The following is a 6,361-nucleotide window of genomic DNA, read 5'->3' as shown; positions in this document are numbered from 1 at the left end:
ATATTTATATAGATATTATAAAAAATAAAAAACACAGAGAAAGAAATCAAAGCATACCACTACAGAAAATCCTCAAATCACAAAAAAAGAAACAAGAATTCCAAGACAATCAGAAAACAATTAAAGTGGCAACAGTAAGTCCATTCCTATCAACAATTATTTTAAATGTAAGTGAACTAAAAGCCTGGAGAAACTATATTTAGACAAAATACATTTTAAGCCAAATGCTGTAACAAGAGACAGAGGTCAATACATCAAGAATATATAACATTTGTAAACATTGATGCATCCAACATAGGAGCACATAAATGTATAAAGCAAATGTTAACAAATCTGAAGGGAAAAGTAGACAGCAATAAAATAATAATAGGGACTTCAGTACCCCACATTCAACAACAAAGAGATCATCCAAGCAGAAAATAAACAAGGAAACGTTGAATTTAAAGTATACATTAGATCAGATATTTATAGAACATTACCCAAAGGCAGCAGAATACAAATTACTCTCAAATACACATGAAACATTTTCCAGGGTAGATCATACATTTGATCACAAAATGAGTCTTAGTAAATTTTTTTACCTGACCTCTCTATTCCTTGTTATTTTTTAAATTGAAATAGGGATAATGATACCTATAGTATATTTTGAGAATTATGTAAATAAATATGTTTAAATGATTAGAATAATGTCTGACCCTTAAAAAGAACTTAATAGTAAATGTTATATAATATTTTAGTTGTTACTATTTTTATCAAGTATAAGTACAAAACCTGTGTATGTTTTCTATTGCTGTTGTAACAAATTACCACATAAGCAGTGGCTTAAGCAACAAAGATTTATTGTCTTACAGTGTGTAGGTCAGTGAGACCAACATAGGTCTCACTGAGCTAAAATCAAGCTGTCAGCAGGGCTCCATTTCTTTCCGTATACTCTAGGAATGGAGCCATTTCCTTGTTCATTTGGGTTGTTATATGAGGAACTCAGTTCCTTGCATTTGTAGTACTGAGATTCCAGTTTCCTATTGACTGTCAGCTGAGGTCCAGTCGCAGCTTCTAAAGGCTAGCCACATTTTTGGCTATAGCCTTCTTCTACTGCTTTCAAAGCCAGCAATAGTAAGCCAAATCCCCATCACACTTCAAATCTCTTCCTTTTCCATTGTTACGTCTCTTTGACCCACTCTTTCTTTGTCATCCTCCACATTTAAGTGCACACATGATTAGATCGAACCCACCCAAATAATCCAACAGACTTTCCCATCTCAAAGTTTATAACATTAATCTTCAAAGTCTTTTTTGCCATGTAAGACAACATATTCACAAATTCTGGGGATTAGAGGTAGGAGACCATTATTCTGCTTATTATACTCTAAATGACCTGGATGTGGGGAAAAAGGAACTGGACTGAGAAAGTCCCTGATATAAAAGCTTTGGTGTAGCAATAATACAGCAGGTAAACCACTGAGAGGAGAATGCAAAGAACAGGGTCTAATCTCATATGGAAAGCACGAGTAGAAAGGAGAGATTCCTTCTCTGAGGCTTATGAGTGGACTTTTTCAGACTTTTAGTTAAAAAGTCCTCAAAGAGACCTGTCTAGTGCTACTGGGGCTTCACTGAAAAGATACATCAGAGATGCAGGTGGGCTCCTCTAAATGTTTCCCTTGAACTTGAACTCCCTTAACAGAAAGGGTAAACTTTTGGGAAGTTTGTGAAGGCACATATGTTTTAAGTTGTCCTACCCCTGCCCTCTACTGGAATACCTAGCATAATCTCATTTAATATCATTGTCTTGACAATTGTTTGCATAGGCCTTGAAAATGAAGAGTAACTAGAAAATGCTCTACAATGGACATAAAATGGCAAATAAAAATTTTACCTTAACGATTAGAGAGCTTACCTAACATTTGCAGACTGCATTTCTAAATCCAGCCTCACATTATTATCCAACCTCTATAACTGTATACTAATGTAGTTGACATATTTCTTTCCACTCAAAAGTAGAGGTGAAAGGATGTTTTATGTACCTGTTTTTCATTTGCTAAATTTCACATTCCATACCAGTATAAAGGCCACTCTCAAAGATGGAATTTCTATTTTTAACTAGATCATTTCTTGTTCTAAAATCCTTAAACTCAATTCTCCAGTCAGGTACAAGCAAAATGTTTTACTGGTATAAAAATTTTAAGTGTTTACAACTCCAAGTTTAAGCCTCTAAGCCTCTAGTATTTTAATGTCTGTAACCCATGCCTGATATCAGGATCATTGTAATGAGAAACAGTGAGATATAGTGCCACTGTTACATATCTTCTGTAGAGTATCAAAAAAACTTTCAACGTCAATATTAAAGCTAAAATTACAGGAGGAATTGGTGACATGTTAGAGTCAATAGTTTAATCTGAACAGGTCATTATCGTTAGTCTGGTGTACTCACTGGCTAAGAAAATGGCTCCTTTTCATAGCTTAGAATCAAAATGATTTTCCAGTCTTTGTATAAGTCCAAGCCTTTCTTTTCAAAGTCATTGACTAAGCCTTATTTTCATGATGAGTTCAGCATGAAAGCAGAAGCAAGAGTAATTTCGTATTCTCAATGACTTTTTAAAACGTACTTAAACAGGAATTATCGCTTTGTAAAGCACCTCTTACTTTTATCCTAAAATTTATTAAGCTCAAACATTAGTACTTAAACTGTTTTTGAGGACTCTAATATAATAAGGTTTGATTGCTTAATTTAATTAAGCAAACAACATTTAACAGGCATGCAGTATTTTCTCCAAAGAAACTACTGACTTTCAATCATTGAATTCTTGAGGGAAAAGATAATTTTGCATTCAGATATTTTTACCACATAACATCTTGCACCATGTAATTAAAACATTTGCATTTGTTATCTGGTAAACTACCTGAATGAGGCCTACCTTCTTCCCTTGATAATAGAGATATAAATTGAAAGAAAGCATTCAAGAACTAGCAAAAATTTAAAATAGCCCCTATGGAGATTTGAAAAGGAGGTCAATTAGGAATAAATAAAAGGATTTACAATTAGAGAATAGGCTGCAAAACTAGGTCTCCTACATTTGTAGCAGAGCCAATAAATAAGACTATGGAATTTTTTTCCCTCTCAAAGCAATTCTCAATGTCACAAAAAGATGATAAAAACAAGAATATAAATAGGGGGGATATTTATGAAGATGAATAAACAGTACTCGATGATCTATTGGAGTAAGAATAAGGGCTGTCTGGGATGACTCTAGGGTTTCTGTCTTGGGAAATTTATGGGCAGTAATGTTTTTCCTTAACACAGAAATGTCAAGACAAGATGAAAATATGGTAAAATGGAGACGATAATCAATTCACCTTTAGTCTCTTGAGGTCAAGTTATTTGGGAGATTTTCTGGTGGAAAGTCAATGAAATGCAGGCATTCAAAGTCAAAATAAAATGAAATTTATTTAGTTTGGCTTCCAGTTGTTGACTAAACTGGGCCTTGGCAAAAACTGTTGGTTTCCTTAGGAATCAAATACTTCATTCTAGAAGAGGAATAAAAGGAAATTGTTCCATAGTACAGTTATGACACATTCTCGAGAGAATGATATTGACAGTTCTATAATCACACAGTCTGAAGCAGTTCCCAGAACACTATTGAATATACAGGTTCTGACGGAGAATCTATAATACTATTTCCTATATAACTCCCCAAAATATTTGATGTATTTTGAACTATCTCATTCAAATATGCTCAACTATGGAGATTGTTAACACTTACTTTAAACATTTTATTTTCTAATGGGAATGACAAACACATGAGGAAGAGATATGTCTTCCTATTGGCCAACTCGGTATTCCTTATTTTTTATAACATTTGTCATCTATCTGAATAAGTTGCCACATATATATCATGTAGAGAAAAGGTTTATAACATTAAAAAAATTACATTAATATTTATTTTAATATTGGTTTGCCATTTATATTCAAGTTTTATATATTTTAGGCTTTAGGGTTTATAATTTTACTTGAAAATTTTAGAAAATAGCAAAAATTATCCACTCTTCCTTAGAAAGTTATAAAGTAAATGAAAATCTAGCTGTCCAATTCCTTTCCCAGAAGTGACCACATTAACAATTTGTTTAATTTTTCAGTTCTTGCAAACAAACTCATTAGGGTGAGGGAAAATGATCCCAAACAAAAAAATAGAAGTATAAAAAGTAAAAAGCAAAAGCAGAAAGAGGAAATTTGAAAGACTACCAATTGTTTAAAGCAATAATGTTAACAAGTCATGGTTGTGTTTATAACATATCTTGAAGTAAAATATACATGTACACACACACATACAAATATACATGCTATGTAAGCATACAATGCAAGCAAAAACAAAACTCGTTTGCCTCTAATAATATTTTATATACTATATTTCTGATTTATAGTAACATAATATAGCAGAAAGGGACTTTCAGGTAAGAGTAACAGTGAGAGAAAGTGGGAGCATTTCATGATGATAAGTAATTTAATAGGAATATGTAACATTAATAACATAGCTTTAAAATATATAAACCAAAAATGACATAATTAAATGAGAGATAAATAAATTCACAACGGGAGTTGAAGATTTTAAAACACTTCTCTCAGTAACTTATAGCTAAACAACATGATTAACCAATTACATCTAACAAATGCAAAAAATTGTATCTTTTTCAAGGGCACATGGAACATTTATCAAACTATTCTGGACAATGAGTCATGTTGCAACACATTTCAGAGGTTAAAAATAGAACAGTGTATGATCTGTGAATATTGCAGAATTATGATAGAGTTCAAAAGAAAAAAATAACTAGAAAATCTTCACATTTGTGAGAAGGAATCAGAACACTTCTACCTATGGGTGAAATTTTTTTTAAGTCAATCACAATGAAAATTTGAAAATATATTTAGATTTCTGGTCAAGAAGGCAATCAGTAAATGCAGTGCTCACTTCCTCTCACAACCTGATCAAAATTACAACTAAACTACAGAACAGTCATCACTGAGAATCTCCTGAAGTCTAGCTGGACAGAAATTCTATAACTAAGGACATACAGAAAAAGCCACATCCAATCTGATGAAAGAGGTTTCTTTGTTGAGTCATGGAATAGGCTGGTGATCAAAAATCAGAAAGGATATCTCAGCTGCAGAGGTCCCCTGAAGAGTGAGGGTTCCCAGCTTCATACTAGGCTCCCAAACCCAGGATTTCAGTGTCAGGAAGAGAAGTCACCACAACTTCTGGCTGTGAAAACCAGCGGAGATTGTGGCTGAGTGAGATAGAGGGCCATTGGAGTTCCAGGCATTCCTCTTAAAAGGCCCAGACACAACTTATTGATGGACTCACTCACTCTAATCTCCATTGCTGGGGCAGCCATTTGAAAGATGCCAGGGACATATGAGGAGGAATTGAATTATCTGGTTTTAGGTCAAGACCTGGAGAGGCAGTTTTTTTCCCAGACAGAAGTGGAGGCAGAAGTCATTTTTTTATTGTTGTTGTTGAGCCCTCCTGTCTTTTGCATGCAGACTCAGGTAGGTGTCATATCTGAGTGTCCATCACCCTAGCTATTACTGGTCACACAACCTTGGCAATTCTCTGAGACTCCACCCCACCCAGTCTGTGGGCCTACCCAAGCCACTTCCAGTAGTTCACTGGTTTTTAAGTACAAACAGCCTGTCTTGGCTTATGTTGCAGACTTTACTAAAATCTCTTAAAGGTTCACAAACCCCTAAAAAGCAAGAGCTAGCCACAGCATGGCCAGTACCTCTTGCTGAGCAGCTCCAAGTTTAGCATTGGCAGCAGTCAGCCTTGTTTTGAGGACCGGCCTCTCCCAGTCACCTCCAAGCCCAGCACAGGTGGTGGCCATCTGCACATTGCTTTGTGGCTTATGCCAGATAACCCTGGGTAGGACACAGACTGCAGATAAACTTGGCCTATAGAGCCTCCCCCCAGGAAACTCCAGGGCCTGCACACCTGTGGCTAGCTTCTAACTGAGCAGGAGTACTAGCCGGCTGCCTCTGTGGACCACATACACAAAGGGCAGACTGGCTAGGCACATAGCTATGCAAAAGTGAATTCTGCTTTGTAGAGTCAGCCCCTGTCTAGCAGCTCCTCCACTGTAGTCATGGCCAGTCCTCACAGCAAATCAGCCCAAGGGGCAATACTTCCCATTGATGTGCCAACAGCAACCAAGATTCATCTACAACAGGAGGGCACACACAACCCACACAAGGGACAGACCTGGAACACCCAGCTCATGAGGATAAGAAAGACTGTGCCATGGGGCCCCACAGGACACCTACTATATAAGGCCACTCTGCTAAGACCGGGAGACAGAGCAGCTCTACCTAATA

The 6,361-nt window shown here is 35.9% G+C and overlaps 1 pseudogene; it reads right to left on the bottom strand.

Annotated features, from left to right (window-relative positions):
• Nucleotides 1-5,874, bottom strand: part of LOC105303373 — a 127,569-nt pseudogene extending 121,695 nt beyond the window's left edge.
• Between the last annotated feature and the right edge of the window lie 487 nt (nt 5,875-6,361).

The sequence above is a fragment of the Pteropus vampyrus genome, unplaced genomic scaffold (genome assembly GCF_000151845.1).
Source record: "Pteropus vampyrus isolate Shadow unplaced genomic scaffold, Pvam_2.0 Scaffold10, whole genome shotgun sequence".
Lineage (NCBI taxonomy): Eukaryota > Metazoa > Chordata > Mammalia > Chiroptera > Pteropodidae > Pteropus > Pteropus vampyrus.
Note: the sequence above shows the minus strand (reverse complement) of the source record. Positions and strands in the feature narration are given on the sequence as shown.